Source organism: Pogona vitticeps, chromosome 4 (genome assembly GCF_051106095.1).
Source record: "Pogona vitticeps strain Pit_001003342236 chromosome 4, PviZW2.1, whole genome shotgun sequence".
In the NCBI taxonomy this organism is placed as follows: Eukaryota; Metazoa; Chordata; class Lepidosauria; order Squamata; family Agamidae; genus Pogona; species Pogona vitticeps.
In genome coordinates, this window is record NC_135786.1 from 8,824,128 (window position 1) to 8,851,772 (window position 27,645).

A 27,645-nucleotide genomic window follows, 5' to 3' on the forward strand; every position below is an offset into this window, starting at 1 on the left:
AAGAGAAGTCATTTAAACACACACTTCACTTTGCTTTAATAGGGCTTAACCAACATTTACTCTCCCAGACAATGTCCTATATTTAAGAGCACCACTTCGGTGTTGTGGTTAAGATGCTGGAGTGGGATTGGGGACAATGAACCTCACGGGGTGTCTTGGACCGCTCACTCACTTTCATGCTGACCAGGATGGTTGGGAGGATGAAGTAAGAAGGAGGACCACTTGAGCTACCTAGAACTCACTGGAGGAGAGGCAGGAGATAAATCTAACAAAGAGTTCCTAATGAATAAATAATAAGTGGGGAGGTTTTTCCAAGCATTGATAGAAACTTACAACACTACAGTAAGATTCAGCTGTTGGGCAGGCTGGTTTCCATGAACTGAAGGATGGATGTGCTACCAACTTGTCCTTCTTCACAAGTTGCAGCTTTTTAAAAGGTATGTCCTCCTGTATGGGAGAGGCCGTGATGCAACGCCTGCCTCCTCTCCCAATTTGAAGAGACCCTTGTCCAGCAGGCTGAGGCAAAGAGGCAGTCCCAAAAGCAGCAAAATCAGGGAGCTGGACAGGGGACAGATAGGATTTGTCTTCAGTGTGGAAGGGATTGTCACTCTTGAATTGGCCTCCTCAACCACACTAGATGCTGTTCCAAGTCCTCCATACATAGCACATTACCATAGTCTTTCGAGACTGAAGGACGCCTCCTGTATGATAATGCTAAGTCCTCGAGACTGGGGGGAATATTGGATTGGGACTTAGAGGTTCACATCTTGATTCCCCACTGAGTCACAAAATCACTTCGGCCAGGCACTGCTTCTCAGACTGATCCACCTCCCATAGTCATTCTGAGGAGGAAGAGAATTGGAAGTGGCCGGGTGCAACTCCACTTATGTTATGACTTTGCATGAGGAAGAACAGCGATTCTCCTCTGGGTTCCTGGACTGTACTTCACCTGCTCTGACTTTCCTTCAAGCTCAGATGGGTGCTCTTAGCATTGCCGAATACCCTACCTTCCTTCTCTTGTCCCTCTTCCAGAGATGAAAGGGGCAGCCACAGCTCCTGGCATCTCAAACCTGGTTACTTAGAACCAGGGGTGGGGACTTGAGTCATGAGTCTCACTGTCAAGTTGGACTTAAGTCACACCCGTGACTCGACTCAGAGCTGACTCCCCCTCCCCCCAAAAAGACTTGAACTTGACTAATGACTCAGAACTCACCCACCCTCCTTTTTTTCTGAGGGGAGTAGTTTGATTTTAACAGGAACTCAAATTTGGGGCTTGGTACCACAGACTTGGTATCAACAACCTCCGATATGCAGATGATACCACTGTGATGGCAGAAAGTGAGGAGGAATTAAGGAACATTGTAATGAGGGTGAAAGAGGAGAGTGCAAAAAACAGCCTGAAACTCAACATCAAAAAAACTAAGATCATGGCCACTGGTCCCATCACCTCCTGGGAAATAGAAGGGGAAGATATGGAGGCAGTGACAGATTTTACTTTGTTGGGCTCCATGATCGCTGCAGATGGAGACAGCAGCCACGAAATTAAAAGGCGCCGGCTTCTTGGGAGGAAAATAATGACAAACCTCGACAGCATCTTAAAAAGCAGAGACCTCACCTTGCCAACAAAAGTCCAAATAGTCAGAGCTATGGTTTTTCCTGTCGTGATGTATGGAAGTGAGAGCTGGACCATAAAGAAAGCAGACCGCCGAAGAATTGATGCCTTTGAATTGTGGTGCTGAAGGAGGCTCTTGAGAGTCCCCTGGACTGCAAGGAAACAAACCTATCAATTTTAAAGGAAATCAACCCTGAGTGCTCACTGGAAGGACAGATCCTGAAGCTGAGGGTCCAGTACTTTGGCCATCTAATGAGAAGAAAAGACTCCCTGGAAAAGACCCTGATGTTGGGAAAGTGTGGAGGCAAGAGGAGAAGGGGATGACAGAGGATGAGATGGCTGGACAGTGTCTGCGAAGCAACCAACATGAAATTGACACAACTACGGGAAGCAGTGGAAGACAGGAGGGCCTGGCGTGCTCTGGTCCATGGGGTCACGAAGAGTCGGACACGACTAAACGACTAAACAACAACGACAACCACAGACTCGGACGTGGGACTTGTGCCAAAGACTTGGACTTGGGAGTCAGACCCAAATATTTGACAACATCCCTGCTTAGAACAAAGGTTCCATCCCGTTTCCTACCCCAACTGTGATCTGCAATTAACACAAGTTTTCTTGATTTCCAAGCAAAAAGTGCAGGTATGATTTCTTTGCAAAGGATGGAGTGTACGCAGCTAATCATTCCGAGTTTCAGAGGGCTGGACCCACAAGTTAAGATCGTTCCTGTTCTTCTTACTTGCTAACAAAGGCAGCCATGTTATTTGCTTTGTGTGATGAATGTGAGGCCACATGAAGAATTCTGCCCAGTTTACTCCTTCTTGTCAAAGACTATCATGACACAATGAGACACTTTGATGACAGATGTCAAGCTGCAGTGAGATTCCCCTCCTCCCAAGCATGGATGTTTCTTCATCCATCAAGGCCTCTGCAATTGTATGGGAAATAGACAAAACCAGAACCTTTTTCCTTTGTGAAGGTTTCATGCAAAGCAAACACAGAAGGACGGAAGGTTTTGCACAATTTGTTTTATCTTTGGTACCTCTGCAAAAAGCATCATCATCAACAACACAAAGTGAATACTCCCTCCAAAGCTAATAGAAATGATCTCAGCTTCTTGCACCAAAGGTGCAATTTTTCTGTTCTTACAAATAAAAATGAACCTTATAAGGATTTGTGCCTTCAGCAAAGGCACTGTCTTTAGCTTATTGAAGGATAAGTGTGTTATAAATGTAGCTGTTGGTTGGTTGGTTGGTTGGTTGGTTGGTTGGTTGGTTGGTTGGTTGGTTGGTTGGTTGGTTGGTTGGTTGGTTGGTTGGTTGGTTGGTTGGTTGGTTGGTTGGTTGGTTGGTTGGTTGGTTGGTTGGTTGGTTGGTTGGTTGGTTGGTTGGTTGGTTGGTTGGTTGGTTGGTTGGTTGGTTGGTTGGTTGGTTTACCACCCATCTAGCTCAAGGCCAATCTGGTTGGTTCACAGCACAATCAAACAGCAACAATACTACAAATATAAAATCAAATCAACATATAGCTATCATAAAATGAAACAAAACAATTATTTATAATTAAACAATTACGTAATCAACATTTACACATTAATCATTAAATATTTCAAAGGCAGTAGGACTGACTTAGTGGCTGAAATTTGCAATGGGTTTCCATGTCTAAACAACCATGTTTTTAGAGATTTTTTGAAAGTTATCTGTGAGGGGGCCAGATGGATGTCCAGGGGTAGTTGATTCCAATGTCTAGCTGTAGCTGTCGAGAAGGCCCAACTTTTCGCTTTGGGCCTCTCTCGGGGTCAGCACCATCAGACATCCTGCCTAATACATCTTCCATAGGAATCATCTTAATGAATAGCTCAAAAGTTGCATATTGTACTAACTGTAGTTTCCAAACCAGCTTCAGAGTTTTCCCAACATACAACACTGAGGAAATGGACTTGTCCATGGAAGCTCACATTAGAATATAACACTTAGTCTTTAAGATGCCATAATGGTTTCTTCATTCATTTTTTGCATTTGTTTTTCATTTTTGCCTGGAAAACGTACAACACCATACACTATTCTTACATTACCATTCTCTAACATTACCTGACCATGACTCAAGGTGAGAGACATACCTGTGAAGATTGTCAGTCATCCAGGTGAGGTTGTTTGGAAGCAGAGTCATGGCAACTTGACTTCTTTCTCCTTAGGTTGAATTGTTTTACTACTCATCCAAGTCGCTTCTTCCATCTTCAAGGTGAGAGGCCTATCTCTGTCTAGAAGAGACCTCAGCAAGCGGGCTGACTTCAGCTGGGGAACGGCATCTTGTGACCCTTGGTCTTCTGAAGAAAAAGCCAAGCCTGGGAGATATGTCTCAAAAAGTACTCCCATAATATCCCCAGACACGTGGTCCCTGTGGAGCAGCAAATCGGGGACGCAGATTGTTTGGTTTAACTGTAGTGAGTTGTGTTGCATTTCTATCTTAATCAGAACAACCCTTCCTAAATTTTTACCTAAAACATTCTTTAGGAAATGCAAACTTCACACAGACCTTTTCCATCTTCCACATTCATTTTGGGAGGGAGGGGGTAGTGTGCATTCCCTCTTTTGTGTGTGTGTGTGTGTGTGTGTGTGTGTGTGTTATGACCCTCTAGTTCTCACAACACCCTAGTTGCTCATGCACTGAGTGGGGTGATTGAGAGTATTATGCTTCACCTCCAGATAGATGGTGGTGGGAAGGACACTCTTTGCTTGCTTCATGAACAACCTCATCAATGTCCCTTCTTAAATGACGGTGCCACAGACCTTCCATTCACCATGTAAGGGTGTGAAAGCTGGACAGTGAAGGAAGCCGACGAGGGGAAAAATCTGTTCCTTTGACATGCGGTGCTGGAAGAGAGCTTTGTGGATTCCCTTGAGTGCCAGATAGACAAACAAGTGTGTCCTAGATCAAATCAAGCCTGAACTATCTCTGGAGATAAAAATGTTGAAGCCGAGGCTGTCCTACTTTGGGCACCTCATGAGAAGGCAGGATTCTCTGGAGAAGACAATAAGGCTGGGGAAAGATGGAAGCAGTTTGGAGATCATTCATTCATGGGATCACCATAAGTCGGTGGTGATTTGATGGCAAATAACAACAAACAACAAACCGCCTCTTCAATCCACAAAGGGTTTTATCCTCTCCTCCCCTCACTCCTTATAAAGAAGCATTCGTGCTGTTTCCAGACTGGAACTGGTTTTGAATGTCAGCGTCTCGGAGCCAAACAGAAATGTCAGGAACTCTGGGCTTCTCCCATGTGTGGCAGATAATTTAATCAACTCCACAAGATGTCATCGCGATTCAATCATATGGTTAGACGAGGAAGCCCCCAAAAGTAAGAGATCAGTTAGATGTTATGAAAAAGTACATTTTCTGTGGAGAGGGAAAAATGCTTGTCCATGGGGCAGGCTCACATCTTGCATGAAATATATCGATCACTTTGGAGGCCTTATGGGACACCAGCCTCCCCCCTAGAGCCAAAATAATTTTTTTTCTGTGCAAAAACCATCATCGGCTGAAAATTATGTCCTTTTCTGCTTCTGGAAGGTTTCTGGAGCAGCCGTTTTGCTATAAAGTGGGTGAGTCAGAGCCGCCCCCGCCTGCCTCCCCAAATTCTACCCTCCCCTCAAAATTAGAAATAAATGGAAACAGGATGTGCTATTCTGATAACCACACTTTTAAAAAAATCCTCCCTGTTTGTGGAAGGTTGGTGCTAGGGCAAAAAAGTGACCATGGACCTTCCAGTGTTGCCGTTTCTTGATATAGGTGGGGAAAATGTAAATATGAGGGTTAATCTGAGGGAAACTATGACTGAACAAAAACCTCAGAGGATGTCCATGAAATTTATTCCTTTGCTTTTGGTTAATTCTGGATTGCATAAGGACAGGTCCACTTCGCACTGTTACTCTCAAATTATCCTTACAACAGTGAGGTAATTATTTTTTATTTTTGCACAAACCCAAGAAATTTGCACACATTAAGTTGTGTATAACTGAGAAGGCCAGTCTTTAGTATTAGGAACACTTGAGAGTCGAACGTCATGAATTGGGTTGCTTGCGTTTTTCTTATAGTCAGTCCTTCCATTCTTGTTTTTCATACACGCTTTGCTTTTCATAGGAAAGGGATTTCTGCATGAAACGGAGAAAGAGAAAACAGAAAAGACCTTTGTTTTCTTCTGAGTAACAGCCAAGAAATATCACCCAGCTGTCAAATTCCTCACTGAAGCACTTAATGGGATCAATTCAGAGAAACTGACAAGAGAGAGGAATTTTCTCAATTTTTGTCATTCATGAACTGATGGATAACTTAGTGGGTTTTCTGTTTCTGTATCTGGCTGTGGAGCCAGAAGCTGGGAGTTCGATTCCCCACTGTTCCTCCTTGACAAGGACTGGCCTTGATGATCCATAAGGTCCAGCCCTGAAGTTCTAAGATTTATTCCTGTCTCTACATTCTCTATGAGAGCTAGTGTGGTATACTGGATAAAGTGTTGTACCTGAGTTGAAATCCCTGCTTGGACATGGGAACTCTCCCTCCATCCCTCCCTCCCTCCCTCCCCCCCCTCTGTGTGTGTGTGTGTGTGTGTGTGTGTGTGTGTGTGTGTGTGTGTGTGTGTGTGTGTGTGTGTGTGTGTGTGTGTGTGTGTGTGTGTGTGTGTGTAACTGTAAGGCTAAATTACTCCTTGAACAACTCACATAACCTGAAAACCCTAGCAGTGCAGCCAAAACTGTGCTGACAACATGGGGTTCAATCAAGGTTCACTCAGCCTTCCATCCTTCTGAGGTCAGTAAAATGAGTCCCCAGCTCATTGGGTCATTATGCAGACTACACACTGGGAGCAATGTGTTAGCCTGCATAATTAAATTGCAAACCACCCAGAGAGTGCTTTAACAGCTATGGCGTGGTATATAAGTAGCGTGCTTTGCTTTTTGCTTTTACTTACCTGGATGCAAGTCCTTGTAAGGAGGGGCTTACTCGTAAGTAGTGCTCAGAATGACAAGTGGAACAATTTTTTTTGCAGAGCAAAGTGAGACAACCATTTCAAGTGGCAAGTGCTTCAGCCCAACAAGGGCAATGCCCTCACCACCACAGGGACTTCTGTCCTGGTCAAGCATGGTCTACGTCCCCAGCTGTTCCTTCTGAACTCCGGGGCTACATTCCAGGAAACCAGAGTTGGATAGCCTTTCTTCAACCCCCCTCAACTGATGTATTGCCTTCAGAGGCCACAGAGGGCCCTTTCCCCACTCTAATGTTGAAGGAAGTGACAATTGCCAGTCCGATCATCATACATGGGACGGAAGACGGCAGTCATGCCTTTTTGCACCAAGTAATTCAGTATCCTGGACTAGCAGTGATCAACTAGCCAAGGATCCTTCTGCACTCTAAGGAGAAGAGGGAGATCCAACAATCAGTGTCGGGCAAATGAAATGGCCAGTGTTGGGAAGGCACATAGGCAAAATAGCTGTCAGTTCACAGGGCCCTCCATTAAAGAAGGAAAGAAAAGGCTTCTGGATAGACCTATAATATGGCACTGTATCAAAAAAATGCTTAAGAGTTTGCATAGAAGAACCAAGGCATGTTCACCAAGAAAGAATCTTAGAGAGGAAAACCTAATACTTTGGACAGTTACTCTCAGTAAGAAAGAACAAAACCAATAGCAACGGTTTTAACTCGAATGACCTACGGATGCTGGAATTGTCCAGTTTCCTTTTGATTATCAAATCAAATTCCTTCCCTCAGAGTTAGGAAGACTTAGGTGGACTCTTCTCAAAACCCAATGGAATAATATTTCTGGCCATCTGCATTGGGCAAAGTCAGTAAGTGCAGTTATTCCAGGCATGCAAAGAACTATGCTGAAGAATTGCACATTCAAAGCCCTTTACACAGACAGGCCAGTCCATTTGGCTTTTGCCCTTATTCAGTTTTCAGAACGCTCTCTGGAAAGTTTTTAAAAACCCACAGATCACTATATATCTCAATCATTGTGCATAATCACGCTCTTAGAACCAGCTAGAGTTCTTCCACCTCAATGGTTCACGTATCTAGGTCTTGAATTTTTTAAAAGGCTTTATATTTCTGGGGGAAATATTATGCTTACTAAAGGACTGCATCAGCAGTTCCATGCTGGCACTGAACTATTTAACCAGTGGCACATGCCCTGGGTCTTGTACAAAGCTGCGAGCTCAACCAGCCATTACCCTATGCCCAGGCAAACTGGGGCATTCAGCAAGCTTTGACAACCGGGGCCTAATTTGACAATAGGAAAACTGGTTTGGGACAATGGTTAACTGATCTTGCATGCTGTGCGCCTGGGGGATTCTGGGAGATGTAGTTTATTGTGGTGCTGGGGGAGAGCTTTGCAGATACCCCGGACTGCCAGAAAGATGAACAAGTAGGACCTAGATTAAATCAAGTTTGAACTATCTGTGAAGGCAATGGTATTGAAACCGAGACTGTCCTTATTTGGGCATATCATCAGCAGGCAAGATTCTCTGGAGAAGACAATAAAGCTTGGAAAAGTTGAGAGCAGCAGGGAAAGAGGAAGACAAAATATGAGATGGACTGACTCTCTAAAGGAAGCCAAAGGCTTGAGTGGACAAGAGCTGCACAGGGCTGCTGAGGACAGGGCAGTTTGGAGAGCACTCATCTATAGTGTTGCCATAAGTCAGAAGCCGCTTGATGGCACATTACAGCAAAGGATTTTCTCCCTTCCAAAATCTTAAACTACTGATGCCAAGGAGGAATGAACAATTAGGACCCGTGTATAATTGTCTGACTACTTTGGGATGACACCCCCCCCCCAGGAAAAGGATCTATCTAGCTTTTCCTTTCACACCTGTGCAGAGGAGGGCTCTGGGAAAAGCCACACCACCTGGTAAAGGAAACGCTTGCTTCTTATCTGCCAGCTTTCAAAATCATGATTCATGGCAAATGGCTCTCATTTCAGGCAGAAAAGAAGAAGTCTAAGCAAAAAAAAGTGAGGTCACCTAGCAGCATTCAGCCGGGAGATAGAGGGTTTGTCCTGTAATTTTACCCAAATGGAACAAATTGGAGTGGAAGGTCAATATTGTTTTAAAGGAAACCAAGATTTTTTTCCTTTATGTAACTGATCAATGGTGGTTATGTGTCCAGGTGATTGGCAATTTTGCTGCTGTAGTGGGGAGAGAAAGGGTCAAACTTTACACACAAAAGTGGTTGCAATTTATTCCTGTCACTTGGCATCAAATTAACCTATTTTAAGGCATTCTGAACCTCATCAGGCTGTTTGGGTGGAAGAAAGAATGGGGGTCATCTTGCCTTACAGGTGTATGTGTGCAAGAAATAGGATGAGCAAAGTGCAACAGTACCTGCAGGATTCACACACACACACTCTAAGTTGTGTCTCCCATAAAAAGAGATTCTGAATGTCCCACCTTTGAAATTCTCAAAAATCAATGGTAGCAGTTCAACAGAAACCTTTTAATTAAGTCTCTCTCCTTCTACAAAGGAGGGTCATCTTTATATTATATATTATCCTGTTCCCCTCATCGCTGTGCAAGATCTAGGGTAGGGCAAGCTGAACATCTATAGAGAACTGGGTGGGGTTTGACAACAATCACTCCATCTTCAAACATAAGGCAGCTGCTTCTTAACTTGGATGGAGAAAAGCATTTGAAAAGCCAGGTGGAGTAGTACAGATTGGCTAATGCCCGGGACCTTGCCCTCTGATTCTGCTGCGTTTCCAAAGCTGCTAACATTTCTATTTTTAGTGAACATGGATTAGTTAGGCATCCTTCAGTCTCGAAAGACTATGGTAGCGTGCTCTGTATGGAGGACTTGGAACAGCGTCTAGTGTGGCTGAGGAGGCCAATTCGAGAGTGACAATCCCTTCCACACTGAAGACAAATCCAATCTGTCCCCTGTCCAGCTCCCTGGTTTTGCTGCTTTTGTGATTTCCTCTTTGCCTCGGCCTGCTGGGCAAGGGTCGGTTCAAATTGGGAGAGGCCATGATGCAGTGCCTGCCTCCAGGCTGAACGGTCAGATGTCAGGGTTTCCCATCTGTTGAGGTCTATTCCTAAGGCCTTCAGATCTCGCTTGCAGACGTCCTTGTATCGCAGCTGTGGTCTCCCTCTGGGGCGAGTTCCCTGCACTAATTCTCCATACAGGAGGTCCTTTGGAATCCGACCATCAGCCATTCTCACGACGTGCCCAAGCCAACGTAGACGTCGCTGTTTCAGTAATGTATTCATGCTGAAAATTCCAGCTCGTTCTAGGACTACTCTGTTTGGGACTTTGTCCTGCCAGGTGATGCCAAAAATCCGTCGGAGGCAACGCATATGGAACGTGTTCAGCTTCCTCTCCTGCCGTGCACAAAGGGTCCAGGACTCGCTGCAGTACAGGAGTGTGCTTAGGACACAGGCTCTATAGACTTGGATCTTTGTATGTGTCGTCAGCTTCTTATTGAGCCATACTCTCTTTGTGAGTCTAGAGAACATGGTGGCTGCTTTGCCAATGCGTTTATCCAGCTCGACATCCAGAGAGAGGGTGTCAGAGATGGTTGAGCCAAGGTACACAAAGTCATGAACAACCTCCAATTCTTGTGTAGAGATGGTAATGGAAGGAGGTGAGTCCACGCCCTGGCCCATGACTTGTGTTTTCTTCAGGCTGATTGTTAGTCCAAAGTCTTGGCAGGCCTTGCTGAAACGATTCATGAGTTGTTGGAGGTCTTCAGCAGAGTGGGCAACGATGGCTGCATCATCTGCGAAGAGGAAGTCCCGCATGGATTTCAGTTGGACTTTGGTCTTCGCTCTCAATCTAGAGAGATTAAAGAGCTTTCCGTCTGATCTAGTCCGGAGATAGACACCCTCGGTTGCAGTTCCAAAGGCATGCTTCAGCATGACAGCAAAAAAGATCCCAAAAAGTGTTGGTGCGAGGACACAGCCCTGTTTCACTCCGCTTCGGATGTCAAAGGGGTCTGATGTTGAGCCGTCAAAAACTACAGTGCCTTTCATTCCCTCATGGAAAGATCTGATGATGTTAAGGAGACGAGGTGGACATCCAATCTTGGGAAGTATTTTAAAAAGGCCATCCCTGCTAACCAGATCAAATGCTTTTGTAAGGTCTATGAAGGCCACTAAGAGTGGCTGTTGTTGTTCCCTGCATTTCTCCTGCAGCTGTCGGAGGGAGAATACCATGTCAGTGGTGGATCTATTAGCTCGAAATCCGCACTGTGATTCTGGATAGACTCTGTCTGCAAGCACCTGGAGCCTCTTCAGAACAACACGGGCAAGCAGCTTCCCTACAACGCTAAGAAGAGAGATGCCACGGTAGTTATTGCAGTCACCCCTGTCTCCTTTGTTCTTGTACAATGTGACAATGTTTGCATCCTTCATGTCCTGTGGTACTCCACCTTCCCTCCAGCAGAGACAAAAGATTTCGTACAGTTCGGTGGTGATGATCTCCTTACAGCATTTCAGCACTTCAGCAGGGATGTTATCCTTTCCAGGTGCCTTGCCGGAGGCGAGGGAGTCCAAGGCCGCTTTTATTTCTGCTAGGGTTGGTTCGCTGTCCAGCTCTTCCAAGACAGGTAGGCACTCAATGTTATTTAATGCTTCTTCGGTTACTACATTCTCTCTGGAATATAGCTCAGAGTAGTGCTGTACCCAGCGTTCCATCTGCTGTGCTCGGTCCTGGATGAGCACACCTGTAGCAGACTTCAAGGGAGCAGATTTCTTCTGTATTGGACCTAAGGCCTGCTTGATACCGTCATACATTCCTTTGATGTTACCTGTGTCCGCTGCTAACTGTATATGAGAGCAGAGCTGGAGCCAATAGTCATTGGAGCATCTCCTGGCAGCCTGTTGGACTTGGCTGCGAGCAGCTCGAAGAGCTTGCAAGTTGTACTCGCTAGGACAGGCTTTGTATGCTGCTAGTGCTCTTCTCTTAACCTCAATGGCTGGCATTAACTCCTCTGAATGGGCTTCGAACCAGTCAGCCACCTTTTGGGTCTTCTTGCCAAAGGTGGACAAGGCGGTGTTATAGACAGTGTTCTTGAAGTGTTCCCATCGTTCAGGTGCATTTGCAGCAGCCGGACCTGGAAGGGCTTCCTCAAGTGCTTGGGCAAAATCTTTCACTTTTCTTTGATCGCGAGTCTTGCTGATGTCAATACGTGGTCTTCCTTCCTTTTTCGTGTGATATACTCTCTTTGTTCGCAGTTTTACTCTACTACACACCAAGGAGTGATCAGTATCACAATCAGCACTCTGGTAACTGCGTGTGATCGTAATACAAGGAAGGCTGGAACGTCTAGTGAGGATTAGATCGAGCTGATGCCAATGCTTGGATCTTGGATGTCTCCAGGAAACTCTATGTTGCAGCTTCGTGTTAAAGAATGTGTTGCTGACGCAAAGACCATAATGGCAGCAAAGCTCCAGCAAGCGCTGGCCATTTTCATTCATCTTTCCAATGCCAAAACGGCCTAGACAAGTGGGCCAAGAATTATGATCAGCACCAACTCTAGCGTTAAAGTCTCCAAGAATGAACAGTGCCTCTCTTTCAGGGACTTTTTTGATAGCAGCTGCCAGATCGTCATAGAATTTGTCTTTCACTTCTGGAGTGGATGACAGTGTTGGTGCATATGCACTAATGAGGGTTACTGGTCCTGCTGATGAGTGGAGCTGCAGAGACAGGATTCTTTCACTCCCCACAGTAGGTGGAACAATGCATCTCAGGAGAGTATTTCTGACTGCAAAGCCAACACCATATTCCCTGGTCTCATTCGATGGTTTTCCCTGCCAGAAGAATGAGAAGTGAACATGGATAGACAAGTGCTTTAATCTCTTCTCTACATATGTTTCATTCGAATACAGTCACCATCATCTTTGGTGTTTTTAAAATGAAAATCAAACCTCCCCCTTTCAGTTTTTGAAAACAAAATCAACTCCATGGTATGCTTGTATCTGCATACCATGGAGAGCTTTCTCATCGTTCAAGGATCTATAAAGGCCAACAGAAAACCCAAGAAGTGATTGATCTCAAACCACCACTCATTCATTTTACTCCTTGTTTTTCAGAGTGGGGAGGAAGGATCAGGGGTGGTGGGTTAATAACTTAGGAACAATAAGGGGACGTGGTACTGTGTAGTGGAATCTGTTCGTGGAATCTGAGTGCGAACAAGCCCTCAAAGACATACACAAAGACTTTCAATGATACAGTTATACCAAAGAGCTTCCTCCCTCACCCAACGCTGTCAGGATCACCAGCAGCTCAGATCCTAGGAAGTTGACAAGATAATTAAGTATGAAAGGATGCTGGATTTATTAAGACCTCTGTGAGTCAACAATCTCCAATTGCTTCATCATCCTGGCTTTGTGCTGTTTCTGTCTCATCAGATTTGATCATAATCAAGGCCTATGTGCTTAAGTTGCCACATGGACAGCACCACACAGCTAAGCCACATGGAAGACAGAAATGCAGACTCATGGGTATATGTTGGAATAATTTCATTTTCAAAACCACCAAAAAGAAGCACCCAGCCTGTCACATGGAAGAAAGATCCTCCAGCAAACATGATAACTGGTCTGATTGTTGGCTTGGGGAACATCAAAAGGGCTCTAATCAAATGTTCTCTCCAATCACATGTGTCCGGTCCTCACCTTCATTATCTACTTCGGATACTTGGGGTGGAAGCAGGGCAGTCCATGGCTCTACATAGAGAACATCACTGAGCTTTCTTCTAAGGCCATATGATGAGGACTTAATTAGTAAAGGTTGCCATCAATGAGAAGCTTGTTGTTGTTGTCATTTAGTCATTAAGTTGTGTCCAACTCTTCGTGACCCCATAGACCAGAGCACACCAGGCCCTCCTGTCTTCCACTGCCTCCCGGAGTTGGGTCAAATTCACGTTGGTAGCTTCAGTGGCACTGTCCAACCATCTCATTCTCTGTCGTCCCCCTTTCCCCTTGCCTTCACACTTTCCCAACATCAGAGTCTTTTCCAGGGAGTCTTCTCATGAGAATTGGGCTCTCTAGCCCTACTTTTCCCAGAGGTTTCCCATACAAACAGGTCCCATCAGGCTTGGCTTCCAGTTCAAGAACCTGCATTTTATTTCCACCCTTCCTCAACTCCACATCAGGGCCAGCCCAAGATCACCTTGTGACTTTCATGGGCGAGAGGGATTTGAACACAGACCTATCTAGTCCTGACATGACATTCCAAACCAGTGCATTACACAGACAGGTGCAGAACAGGAAATGCCAAAGGAAAGACATTCAGTATGAAATAGCAGACCGAGAAAGTTGCCTTTACACGAAGGGCCAGTATCGATATATAAACCGGTGAGCTAAAATGACAGGTGAGACTTGAGAAAGCAGTAATTGCATCCTTAATAATATTAAACTTGATGCTTCACTTGTTTCGTACAATGAAAGCTTAAAAGTGCTTAGCTACACCCCCAAAAGGAAGGAAAAGAGAAGGGACAGATAAGAAGGGCAGAAGGAGTTGGAGAATATCATCTCTTGGTTTGGGATGATAGGGTAGATCTTCCGTTCTGCTCTTCCCAGGTCACACTCATCCAATTGCTATGTCCAGCATCCACATATATTCTCCCCAGCCTCAAACAGGAACAGATCCAAAGGACTATCTGTCTGCAAAACTGAAGAAAGGGTCAAGGCAGGTGAAAGCCAACTCATTGCATCTAACATGATGAGACCAATAAAAAGTTTAGTTGCAGGAAGGGCATGAGACAAGTAAAGAATGGGAATTTAAGATAGTGTCCTGTTCCTCAATCATGGAGCAGGCTCTGGCAGGCTCCCTGTTGCACAATGAGTTGTGTGACCAATCTCACAACCTGGGTGAAAATAAGCATGTGACAGGGAACTAGCGGGCGCAGACAGGATGCTTATGTGATTCCTCCTTCTGCTCTGCATTTCTGCAACAGAATATGAGCTTTGACATACAACTAGACAGGATTTGTCCTGCTGTTTGGTCATCTCTGGGGACAAGCTAGTTTGCTTCTTTTCCTGGTGTCCATGTGATATCTGTGCCCACTCCCGATTCATTCCTACCTGCACTTTTTTTGTGATTCCTCTGAGGGACTACTTTGTGTGTGTGTGTGTGTGTGTGATATTATTCCTTTTTCAGCTGTTTCCAGCATGTGCTATCACTGGGATCAAGCCAAAGTGGATGGCTTAAGCTCTTTCCCTAAGCCAGTGGTCCCCAACCTTGGGCCTCCAAATGTACTTGGACTTCAACTCCCAGAAATTCTGGCCATCAGAGGTAGTGGTTAAGGTTTCTGGGAGTTGTAGTCTAAGAACATCTGGAGGCCCAAGGTTGGGGACTACTGGCCTAAGCCACTGAACAATACTGTATTGGGAAATGTAAAGCATCTTGTATTCGCGAAGGCTTTCACGGCCGTGATCTAATGGTTGTTGTGGGTTTTTCGGGCTCTCTGGCCATGTTCTGAAGGTTGTTCTTCCTAACATTTCGCCAGTCTCTGTGGCCGGCATCTTCAGAGTGCTGTCCTCTGAAGATGCCGGCCACAGAGACTGGCAAAACGTTAGGAAGAACAAACTTCAAAACACGGCCAAAGATCCCAAAAAACCCACAACAACCAGTAAAGCATCTTCTTTCTCCTTTATTAAGGGGAGAGTGAGGAAAAAGAACTAAAAATGTTTCCTTAAAAAAAAAAGAACTTGTCAGGCAGTGTTGGTGCACTGTGCCTTTTAGATTTTTTGTTGTTTTAAATGAATGCTTCCCCCTGGAAGGAAGAGGGGACAAAGAAAATGGTTTTGAAATTCTTTCTTTCTTTCTTTCTTTCTTTCTTTCTTTTTCTTTCTTTCTTTCTTTCTTTCTTTCTTTCTTTCTTTCTTTCTTTCTTTCTTTCTTTCTTCCTTCCTTCCTTCCTTCCTTCCTTCTTTCCTTCCTTCCTTCCTTCCTTCCTTCCTTCCTTCCTTCTTTCTTTCTTTCTTTCTTTCTTTCTTTCTTGATTGATTGATTGATTGATTGATTGATTGATTGATTGATTGATTGGCCAGTGTCTTGTTGGAGAGTTATGCCAGCATCAGTATAACTGTGTAAATCGAGATGGTGCCTTGCAGCTCATTAACAAGTTGCCGCTTACATTCCTGGTCATGGACCAACCACATGACTTGGCACACAGCTAGGAATGTGAGTGGTAGCCTCTTCATTTGTAGCAAATTGCTCCTGTGATTCACATGCACATATTTATGTTAGTATAAATTTCTAGTGGGATTCTAGCTATTATTTAAATTTTCAATAATAGAAATGTAATGGCATCAAATGGGCTTTGGGTACGTATTGTGGAATTTATTTTAAAGAGCTGCTGAGAAGGCCAGCCTATCTTACCCTGTAATGTTGTGTCTTATTGCTGGCAGGCAAAGACGTTATAATTGAGACAGGCTATTGAGATCATGCACAGCATTGGAAACCATTGTACATTGACTCATGCATTGGTCTATCTAGCATAAGAGTGTCAACATTGACAGGAATTTTCGGCAGCACTAAACTAGAAGTGTGCAGCTTTTCTCCTGAGGAATTCTGGGAACTATGGTTGAAAATCACACATCTCTGTGCCTCTACAACTTGCACCCTGCATATTCTGCATGTCAAGCATATGCTGTCCTACCAAGCCAGATACCTAAAGCAGGCTTTAATTGCTATTTAATTTTATTTCTCTAGTTTTAGGTTTTCTTTCTTTTTTATGTTTTCCAGTAAACAGTTTGGTTTTCATCTTGTAAGTTACTGTCTGCTATTACTTGTTGATTGCTATCATTTGTAGTAAAAATGTGGCGTTAAAACAAGGTAATCAAGAAACAAATAAATATATTTTTTCTCCATCTTGGGAGGCTAAAATGTTTATATCTGAGTTTCAGTGATGAATGCAGCTATAGACAGACAGACGGACAGATAGGTAGAGAGAGAGAGACGGAGACGCACAGACATCTTTAATAAATCCGGTTTATCTGACATAACATGTAGAACATCCTGTGTACACCTACATAAAGACACTCCTTACCAAATATATATATTTCCTTGATATCTTACAGCATAAACAGCTCTTCCTATCTGAAAGGCCTGTTGTTTCTCTTCGACAGCATGCAAAGCCCACAGGGCCCATGTCTATATCTTGCCTTCTGTGTTGTACATCATATATTAGATGCTATGCTTGTGAAATGTCCAGAATAATTTCTAATCTCTGAAGAATTCATTTCTTTGGTTATTGCTTTTTTCTCAGCCAAGCAAGCAAGCAAGCGAACAAAAAAAACCTGGTCCCTTTTATTCCGGGTCCAGGAATTGGCTCGGTTCCTCTCTACCCACTTAAGCTTCCTCCCCCAACTTACTTCTTCTTATCCTTCCAGTTGCAAGGACATCAGTACAGCATTTGGACGAAGCGCTGCTGATAGTTTTTAAATATAAAATCTTCCTGTTGACAGTTTTGCTCTTTTGAATGTGGATGGGTGGATTTAGCTTTTCACAGCTTCGGGCGAGACTCTCTGATAATTCCTGATGGGGATGTGGGTTGCGCATGCATGCTCTCTCTCTCTCTCTCTCTCTCTGTGTGTGTGTGTTCATTCCAGTGGAGTTATATCATGTTAACAAAAGCAGTACTGCAGTGTCTTCAGAAGCTGCATAAAAGCATTTTAACACAGAGAGGCATTCCAGCAAAGAGAGAGAGAGAGAGAGAGAGAGAGGGAGAGACTAGATAACCAAATACACATCAAGAGACAGCATGGAGAATTAAAGCAACACAGCACAAAGAGGGCTTCTGAACACCCTGGGACGTGTCAGCCCCCAGGAGATGATCTGAGCTCCACTCCCTGTGATAACCATCTTACAGAATACTGTGCATCCTGGAAAACAGATTTTCATATTTTTTTTTAAAAGCATTTCAGGCCAACAAAAGCTGCTTCCTTCTACCAAGTCAGATTCTGGGTTCATCTAGGCCAGCGTCAAACAGGCAGGCTGATGCACAGCCTCAATGAGGCCTAAGCTCCCGACGCAGGCACACACGGTGAAAACGAAACCTACGGGACCCTCCCAGCCATCCTCCTTCCTCCGCAATGTCCTGCCACCAAAAGAGGAGAAAAGCCTTCAGAACACGGCCAAAGAGCCCGAAAAACCCACAACAACCATTAGATCCCAGCCTTTGCAAATACACAGAAAAGCCTTTGCTTGTCAGCAGAATGATGGCAGGAAAAAGGCCAACCTGGAAAGGACTTCTTGAGCCGAGGAGCAGCCACTGAAAAGACCAGCACTTCTGTCTAACTAGATGCCCCTTCAAAGGCAGCTGGACTGGGATACAGGCCTCCCCTGATGTTCTAGATGTATTGGAAACCTCATATAAGGACGTGCAGATAGTCTGGACCACACACATACAACAAATGGTGAAACTCACCTTTACTGATTAAAAAAGGATGCAAGCAACCCATCCAGTGCTAATACAATGGGCCACGGTGAGACATACCTTAGTTACATCCGAACTGCATTACTGTAACACGATCTATGTAGGGTTGCCACTGGAAAGTGTTTGGAAACTCCAGTGGGTTCAAAATGCAGCTGCAAGATTGCTAATGGGGGCCTAGTCATGGGAATCACATAAGAGTGGTCATACCAACCAGATAGGTGGGGTTTAAATAAACAAACAAACAAACAAACAAAAACCCCTGTTACAGAAGCTCCACTACCTTGGTTTCCGGGCAGAATTCAAAGTGCTGGTTCTAACCCGTAAAGCCCTAAATGGCTTGGTTCCAAGCAGTCTCATGGGCCACCTCTCCCTTCATGAGCCTGCCTGACAGTTAAGACCATCACGAGAGGCCTTTCACTTGGCCCCACCCATCCTCACAGGCCACCTGACAGGTGGGCACACAGGAGAAGGCCTTCTCTGTGGCTGCACTTGGACTTTGGAACTCCCTCCCACAGGAAGCCAGCCTGGCCCCATCTTTGCTGTCCTTCCGCAAACAGGTGAGGATCTTTCTTTTCAGGCAAGCTTTCCCTTAATGACTGGCTCCCTGAGTGAGGTTTTTAAATGGATAGGCATGCCTTATTGTTTTGAATGCTTTTTTGCTTTTGCTTTTGTTTATTGTCCTTCGGTGTGGTATTTATTTGATCCTCTCTCTCTCTCTCTGTATTTGTACACTTACTGCTTTTACCATTAAATATAGTCTTTTAATGGTGCAAGCCACCTTGGGTCCTTCTTTATATGTGGGATAGATAGATAGATAGATAGATAGATAGATAGATAGATAGATAGATAGATAGATAGATAGATAGATAGATAGATAGATAGATAGATAGATAGATAGATAGATAGATAGATAGATAGATAGATAGATAGATAGATAGATAGATAGATAGATAGATAGATAGATAGATAGATAGATAGATTTGGGGAAAATATGAGTGTTGCTGTCCCTTTGAGGCACTGGTCAAAGAGCACAAGGCCACCAGCTTTTTCTCCTCACTGTCTTATTCCTTCTCAGGAGGCTTTGGATGGATGGATGGATGGATGGATGGATGGATGGATGGATGGATGGATGGATGGATGGATGGATGGATGGATGGATGGATGGATGGATGGATGGATGGAGGGAGGGAGGGAGGGATGGAGGGATGGAGGGATGGAGGGATGGAGGGATGGAGGGATGGAGGGATGGATTTCATAGAAGAGGCAAAGCATATCGATTTTTTGATAATATACAGTACTTTCTCCAAAATGTGAAAAAATAGTTTCTGAGAACAATAAATAAAAATTCTCACTGGGGAAAAATTATCCCAATTTCTTGTTTACCACTAAGAGAATGAAAGAAGATTAGATTTACCATATTTTTCCGTGTATAAGATGCCCCCATGTATAAGACATCCCCCACTTTTCTAACCCAAAATTAAGAAATCTAAGTAGGGCTTAGCAAGTGTAGGGGGAAAGAGATCAAAGCCCTGCAGGATCACTTTGATCCCTGCTTTCCCCTCCACTTTTTTTTCTCTCCTTCGCTTACTTCCATGTATAAGATGACCCTCAATTTTTAGTCTAAACATTTTAGACAAAAGTATAGTCTTATACATGGAAAAATACGGTATACCACTGCTGAATATACTTTTTAAAAAGGAGGAGAATCCCATGAAAGAAAGACACACGAATCAGTCTAGATCAGGGTCCATGACAGTTTTGCATGTATTCAGTCATTAGTTTGTTGGTGCTAGATTTAAAACTGCCATCTATTAATATATATTTTTTAAAGTATGGAGATTTATACCTGGTTTTATATGCAATTTCCCATAGCATATGCATTTTTATGTACATTTTAATGCATCTTTTCATAACATGCCTATTTTCTTTTCTTCATATAGGCATTTCTTCTGTACGGAACATGAACTGGCTGAATAGCTCAGTGGTTTAGGTCTCTGGCTGTGGAGCCAGAGGTTGGGAGTTTGATTTCTCCATTTCACCTCCAGGGGGAAGAGCCAGCCTATGTGGCCTTGAGCAAGCTGCATAGTCCCCAAAAGAAAAGAATGATAAACCTCTTTTGAGTACCCTCTACCTGGAAAACCCTGGAAAGTGTTGTGATCTGTCAGAATTGACTTGACAGCACATGATTATTATTACATGCAACACATATATGCATTTTCTATGCAATGTTGTATGCAGCCAGTTCAAGAACTGCCCTGCCAAATATACAGAAGTCCAGAATCAAACAGGTAGTTGTTCAGATGCTTATAGTGGTCCAGGAACTGTAAATTATGTTTGCTAAAAAATGTAGCTCAGATAAAATTCTCCAGAATGCAAGAATCTCATAGACCCATATTCAATCACTTGTTTTGTCTAGATGGTCCAAACCAAGCAAGCTGGAGTAGGCCAAATAGAATCACTTAAGTCTATGTACCGGTCCGGTATGCCATTTGGTGTGATCCTCACACCCACATGCTCAAGCAACCCTATTTGGCCCACCTCTCTTGAGAAAACAACAAAAGCAACAACAACAACAACAACAACAACAACAACAACAACAACAACAACAACAACAACAACAACAACAACAACAACAACAACCTCCTTTCTTGCCTCTTCCTGGTTCCTCCTCCTTCTGGGAGGAAAGTTTCAGTTTTTAATTTTTTTTCCCCTAAAAGGTACAGAGCACTTTTGTATTTAGAGCTTTAAAAAATTACTTTTCCCTTCTGGCCTTCCACGGAGGAGCAGATGAAGATTTTAATTATCAAATATCATTTAGTGGCTAAGCTCAATGATATTGAGAAACTAAAAAATGATGGGAAATTTAAAGCAACAAGCTCTGCTTTGGTTTAGGGGCTGCATGTCTGGAAATGAACCAAAGCAGAGCAATCCTACTTATATCTAGAAAAGCATAGCCCCAGTGAGTCTGGGTGAATTCCATGATGGACCACAAGACATGATAACACTGGGCGTACCACCACAAACTTTTCAAAGTATGGGTGTGAACACAAAGCTAATAATTGAGGATGTTGAAAGTGAAACCTCATACCTATGTCTGCTACATGCGAGCACAAGACACTGTTGCCTTAGGGGTAAAAACAACAACAAGATGGCACCTCCTTCCATCCCAATACAGAAGCCAACCACAACGGCAGATGAAGCTTCCTTCAGCATTGATGCTGATGGAGAACACTCCGCCTTATATGAAGCCAGCAAGCTAGGGGCAAAGAGCAGGCCAACAGGAAAGGAGAGCTCTCCTTCAACACCTTGTTGCTGTCCCTCTGCATCTGCCACCCGAGGATACCACCTCATTTAATCTAATAGGAGGCTGTCCCTGGATGTACTCAGCATAAGCACCAGCTACCAAAACACTCCTAAAAGTTGATGTCTCTTTGCTTCAAGTGGGAGAGTTGATAGGAGGTCCCAAAATGAAGTCAAGGATTTCATCTCTCTCTCTCTCTCTCTCTCCCATGTTAAATGCAGGACAAATAATACGACTGACACAGACGAGACAGAACACCAAGAATGCAGCATTTCTAAGTGCATTTTGCTGTGAGAGATGCACACACTCACCTACGCATTCCTGAACCTAATAGGCAACAGGCTTGCTCCAGACAATGGACGGGGGAATACAATGCATTGATATTCTTGACGAAGGAGATTTAATCCTGTAGGAAGTAGGTATTCATTATTATTGATGGATAGTCTCAGGAGCACTCTTGAAAGTTGCTTAATGGCTTGATCTAATATGCCATCTCTGGGAAAGGGAATAGCAAGTTGGAAGACGTCAGGAACCGCAAAATGAACACGGCCTCAGAGCTGTGGTTGGTCCTTTAATTACTCATGTTGGGAAAGAAGAGCAGCCAAAGGCCACGATAACTCCTCTGATGAGTCTTGGGAGCTTGGCTGTTTTTGAGTCGTGCATTTGAAAAGCATTGTGGTTTCTACAGGTCTGAATAGTCTCTTTACGCAGAATGAACACAAGCATAAACAAAATATTTTCAGTCTTAATACACATTTGTTTCATATATTCCATCCCCTGCCTTGATTAAAAATATAAGGGGAAGTTGTGTTGCCACACAAACAACTTCCTAGGGGATTGTACTTACATCACCCTTGCCCGATGCCATAGTTGGTGGGGATGATGGAAATTGTAGTCTAACACTACATGATCTTGTGAGTCAGGCAGATGATATTAAGGAAAGACATTCTGACAAGTAACATGGACCCAAACAATGGACAGCTTTGTATGTAAGTGTCATAACTTTGAACCAGGTCCAGGACTCAAGAGGCAACCAGCGGAGGTGAGTCTTAACCAGAGTGATAAGGTCAAATTTACTTACACCCACCACTGGTCTGGTTGCCTTATTCTGGACCCACTGAAGTCTCCGGATCAGGCTCAATAAGTCTCTAGATCTCCTGACCATGCCAGCTGGAGCATTCTGGAAGTTGTAGTCCAAAAGCTAATTTTTTCCAAGCTTTGCTTGTAACTGAAAAGTGTGCAAGCTGGTGTGGAAACTGGTTGGAATTAAGCTGGATATTGCAAAAGTTTAGAAGATGTAGAACCCAATGCAGACGGAGTCATCTGTCTGATTTGTGATTTGCTTCCGTGAACTATTCCACACAGGTCCTGCCATTCAAAGTTTGTACTCTATTTTTATAATATTTAGAACTTCACTGTCTTCTAGAATGGAAGTGAAAACTTGGGGTTTCTTGGCACAGAACTAACCATAGCTCCTTAGCTTCTCCAAAATACCCAGATCATTAGAGCAAATTGCGCAGTACAATTAAACTATCATTGGGAGCAGAATTCTAAGACATAGTAAAAGACATCTCTTTATTTTGCCACACTCTCTATTGCCTCACTCTAGACACACACACACACACACACACACACACACACACACACACACACACAGAGAGAGAGAGAGAGAGAGAGAGAGAGAGAGAGAGAGAGATCCATCATGAGGAGGTTAACACAAATCCCAGTTATAAGTCCGATTGTGCTTTGAATGAATTGTGCACCAGAAGGAAAAATATAGTAGCAGAAAATAACAAATTCCATTAAGATATCATTTGACCGATTGTTTTTTTTAATCGTTAAGTCATGTCCGACTCTTCATGACCCCATGGATCAGAGCACAGTAGGCCCTCCTGTCTTCCACCACCTCCTGGAATTGGGTCAAATTCATGTTGGTCACTTCGATGACACTGTCCAACCATCTCGTCCTCTGTCGTCCCCTTTTCCTCTTGCCTTCACACTTTCCCAACATCAGGGTCTTTTCCAGGGAGTCTTCTCTTCTCATGAGATGGCTAAAGTATTGGAGCCTCAGCTTCAGGACCTGTCCTTCCAGGGAGCACTCAAGGTTGATTTCTTTCAAAATGGATAGGTTTGTTCTCCTTGCAGTCCAGGGGACTCTCAAGAGTCTCCTCCAGCACCACAGTTCAAAAGCATCAATTCTTTGGTGGTCAGCCTTCTTTATGGTCCAGCTCTCACTTCCATACATCACTACAGGGAAAACCATAGCTTTGACTATTCACACCTTTGTTGTCAAGGTGATGTCTCCCCTTTTTAAGATGCTGTCTAGGTTTGTCATCCATTTCCTCCCCAGAAGCAGATGTCTTTTAATTTCGTGACTGCTGTCTCCATCTGCAATGATCATGGAGCCCAATAAAGTAAAATCTGTCACTGCCTCCATATCTTCCCCTTCTATTTCCCAGGAGGTGATGGGACCATGATCTTAGTTTTTTTGATGTTGTGCTTCAGACCATTTTTTGCACTCTCCTCTTTCACCCTCATTATGAGGTTCTTTAATTCCTCCCCACTTTCTTCCATCAGAGTGGCATCGTCTGCATATCTGAGGTTATTGATATTTCTACTGGCAATCTTAATTCCTGCTTGATATTCCTCCAGTCCTGCCTTTCGCATGATGAATTCTGCATGTAAATTAAATAAGCAGGGGGACAATATACAGCCTTGTCGTACTCGTTTCCCAATTTTGAACCAATCAGTTGTTCCATATCCAGTTCTGACTCTTGCTTCCTGTCCCACGTATAGATTTCTCAGGAGATAGATAAGGTGGTCAGGCACTCCCATTTCTTTAAGGATTTGCTATAGTTTGCTGTGGTCCACACAGTCAAAGGCTTGACCCATTGTGTTCCTGGATAAATCTAGAGTCTCTATGTTGGAACCATTATGTAAGCCCACTGCCATTTTGCAAGAAAATCTTTTCAGTTTAAAGGATGACAAGGAGGATCATAAATAGCATATTTACATGAAGGGAAAGTAGTCAGTGAGAGTTTTAAACTTTCTGCACTATAAAAAAAGCAACACTTTCTTTGCTAAAGGTCATTTTATTTCCACTTTGCAACGTAACACCTCAGCCACAAAGCGCTGGGTTCCACTCCCTCCCTTTCTCTCTCTTTGAGACAAGATCTCCCAATGAAACTGGGATAAACACTGAAAGTGTCACTTCACACTTTGGCTCTACAGTGGCAAAAAGAAAAAAAGAGCAGAAAATACACAGCTGGGGAAGAAAGCCTAAAAAATTAAGAAGTGTTAGTTATTCTTCCCTGTTTTCAGAAGTCTTGTCCTGAAGAAACAAGGGAGGAAACTCGGAAAAGAGCAGGAGGATGGGTAGACACCTCTCCCTAGCTTCAGCTGCAGCTCAAGAAGAAAAAAAGATGGAGAGCAAGGTTGCCTTCTAGCACCATCACTAGAGTTTTGGAATTGCACTCCAAAATGAGTAACTCTACCAAGTTGCTTTTTTGCCTGCTTAACCCAACCGGGTTGACAGATGGATACATCCCGTACAGGCCAAGGGATACTCAAGATTTTATTATCCTCAACGCAAAAGGACAAGATTCACTGGAAAAGGCAAAAATACTATGAATGAAGGGCAGGAAAAGAGGAAGACCTAACATGGGGTGGATTGACTCATTAAAGAAGCCATACCCTTTTGTTTGCAAGACCCAAACATGGCTATTAATTATAGACCCTACTAGAGGTCTGGTTTTCAGGGGCACTGTAGGTCAGAAGTGGAATCTTCCTTAGAAATTATTTCGGGGTTTTGCTACTTCTTGCTAGTAATATTAAGTTATCCACATACTTTATCGGTGTTTCTTACACCAATTTTCAGTCCTCCTTTCCCTGTCTCTAACTCAGCTTTCTAGGTTACCCACTCTTGGTAGAAAGATCTATGAATATTCTCTGGTTTGGCTTCTGGAAAAGCTTGGTGAAGTGTTTTGGGGGGTTATCAGAATGACTAGGTGGGCTGGGTTATAATCTGGGTTATAAACAGAGTTATAATCTTTCAAAGTTGCATCTTGAAGCTCTTCCCAGACCTAGCAAATACTGGCCATGTTCATTTTAAGAAGCTGGACATTCCTGCAGTTCTAACAGTCTATAGTGGAATTACCAGGAGGAAAGCCTCATCAAATCTGTATCGCACTGATACAATCCCCTCCGTTTCCCCATGTGTCATTTTTTGAAGCTTCTAGAACAGACTGAGAGGTGGGATCCACTGACCTTGGACGGTTCATGGGACAGCCCCCCATTCACAGCAGGGCATTCAAGCCGAGCTGAAAACAGGCAGGCAGGAGAGCGCCAAGCCTCCATTTGGGTGGGCATCTCTGTCATGTCGAGAGCACGGGACCCGATCCAGCTGCTCCGCCACCTGCCAACAAGCCTCCCCGACCTCCACATACCGATGAAACCTCCTCCCCAGCTGCCAAAAGCTGCTGGGGCATCGATGTGCCAGCTGGCAAGGAGAAAAAAGAAAAAACAGAGCAGCAGTTGAGAGCTGGAAAGTATTTCTGGCATGGAGCCTGGCATGTCTGCGCTGCCAGCCGTGCAGATAACTGGGAGGGAAAGAAGAAGAAGAAGAAAAAACAAGGGGAAGTGCTGCACACGACATTCCTTGCTACTGGAGTTTCTGTTGGCTTTTCAGAGAACAGCCGTTTCCACTGGCTTGCCTTCTCTTTCACTTTGAATGGAGCATCACAATGGAAGCGAGGTTAGCAGAAGGAATGCAGGAAGCTTTCTTCTATCCATCTTTCTCGCACGCTTATCTAATTCCTTCGGCAAGTTATCTCAGGAAGAGGCCTTCACATTAATATATTAATGTGAAGGCCTCTTCCTGAGATAACGTGCCGAAATATTTATATATATATTTATATTTATATATAAATATTTCGGCAAGTTATCTCAGTAGAAAACCACAGTCAAGAAACATTCAGAGTCCTACCAGAGAGTAATCCAAGCAAGGAGGATCCAAAGCTTAAGCCGAGTAACAACTCAAGGTCTAACCAGCCTTGGAAAACAGAAAACATGACACCACCAGTGGCATTGGTGCTTTGAGATACGGCAAAGAAGGAGGTCACGTGTCCTCTTTAAAGAAGGGCAGCCCTCTCTCTGAAGGGCTGCCGGGGAACAATCATTCTTTAAAAGGAATCCTTCATTTGAGGTGCTGTCAAGTGCTTGGGATGTGGTGGCGCTGCGGACCGCAGAAGCCTCTGTGCTGCAAGGTCAGAAGACCAGCAGTCATAAGATCGAATCCACGCAACGGAGGGAGTCCCCGTCACTTGTCCCAGCTCCCGCCAACCTAGCGGTTCGAAAGCATGCAAAATGCAAAAATGTGAGTAGATAAATAGTTACCAGCATGCTGGCCACGTGACCACGGAAGATTGTCTTCAGACAAATGCTTGCTCTATGGGTTGGAAACAAAGATGAGCACAGCCCCCTAGAGTCAGACACGACTGGACTAAATGTCAAGGGGAACCTTTACCTTTACCAAGTGTTTGATTGTCAAAGTCTGATTTAAACAATAAAGGATCATCCAGAAAGACCAGGGACCTTGACATTGTCCATCCACACTTCACACCACCTCGGCAGCAGGCTCAGCCAGCACTCGGGCCCACTGGCTACTGTCAACCCAAGTGGAGTACATTCTAATTCTGTTCAAATTGGTAAAACAACTTCCAGTGTTGCATCTGAATGCAATTTTTTTGCAGGTCAGTGTCTGGTTTTATTCTCCTTTTTGATGTGCTGAGTAGTGGCCACCAGTAAGTATGGATATAGTCTAAGTACAAAAGAATATCCATGCTGAACTGCAATATAAGCCACCTAGAGTGGTCTTAACCGACCAGATAGGCGGGATATTAAATAAATAAATAAATAAATAAATAAATAAATAAATAAATAAATAAATAAATAAATAAATAAATAAATAAATAAATAAATAAATGTTTAATTTATTTTTCCATTTGCTTTCATTCGAAGTTGGAACTGTGGTGGCATATTTTGATTCCAGACTCTTCAGGACTGGATGGTGAGATTAAATTCAGACAACAAAATTGAGCTTTGGATTTTGTAAAATTATCCAATTTGCAAAAATCGAGTAGACCGGAACAATTTTATCCCTACACCCAAATCAAAATAACGTTCTTGTCTGATACAGCAATCAAGTGTTCTGAAGGGTGCAGAGCCTTGTGGCATTGCTATAGAGTTTCCATTGATCTCTGCCTATTCATCTCTTATTTTTAATTACATCTGTGTTCCATTGTTTCCTTCCAG

General features: G+C 43.8%; 1 long non-coding RNA gene across 2 annotated transcripts; it reads right to left on the minus strand.

The window, feature by feature from the left end:
- Positions 1 to 5,560: 5,560 nt before the first annotated feature.
- Positions 5,561 to 25,790, minus strand: LOC144588709 (uncharacterized). Of its 2 annotated transcripts, none has more exons than XR_013544386.1 (2): positions 25,600 to 25,790; positions 5,561 to 5,760 (listed from the first exon to the last, which is right to left on the minus strand). It is a non-coding gene; the product is annotated as an uncharacterized LOC144588709 (long non-coding RNA). The 2 variants fall into 2 exon arrangements; XR_013544387.1 differs by lacking the exon at positions 25,600 to 25,790 and adding an exon at positions 6,573 to 6,891.
- Between the last annotated feature and the right edge of the window lie 1,855 nt (positions 25,791 to 27,645).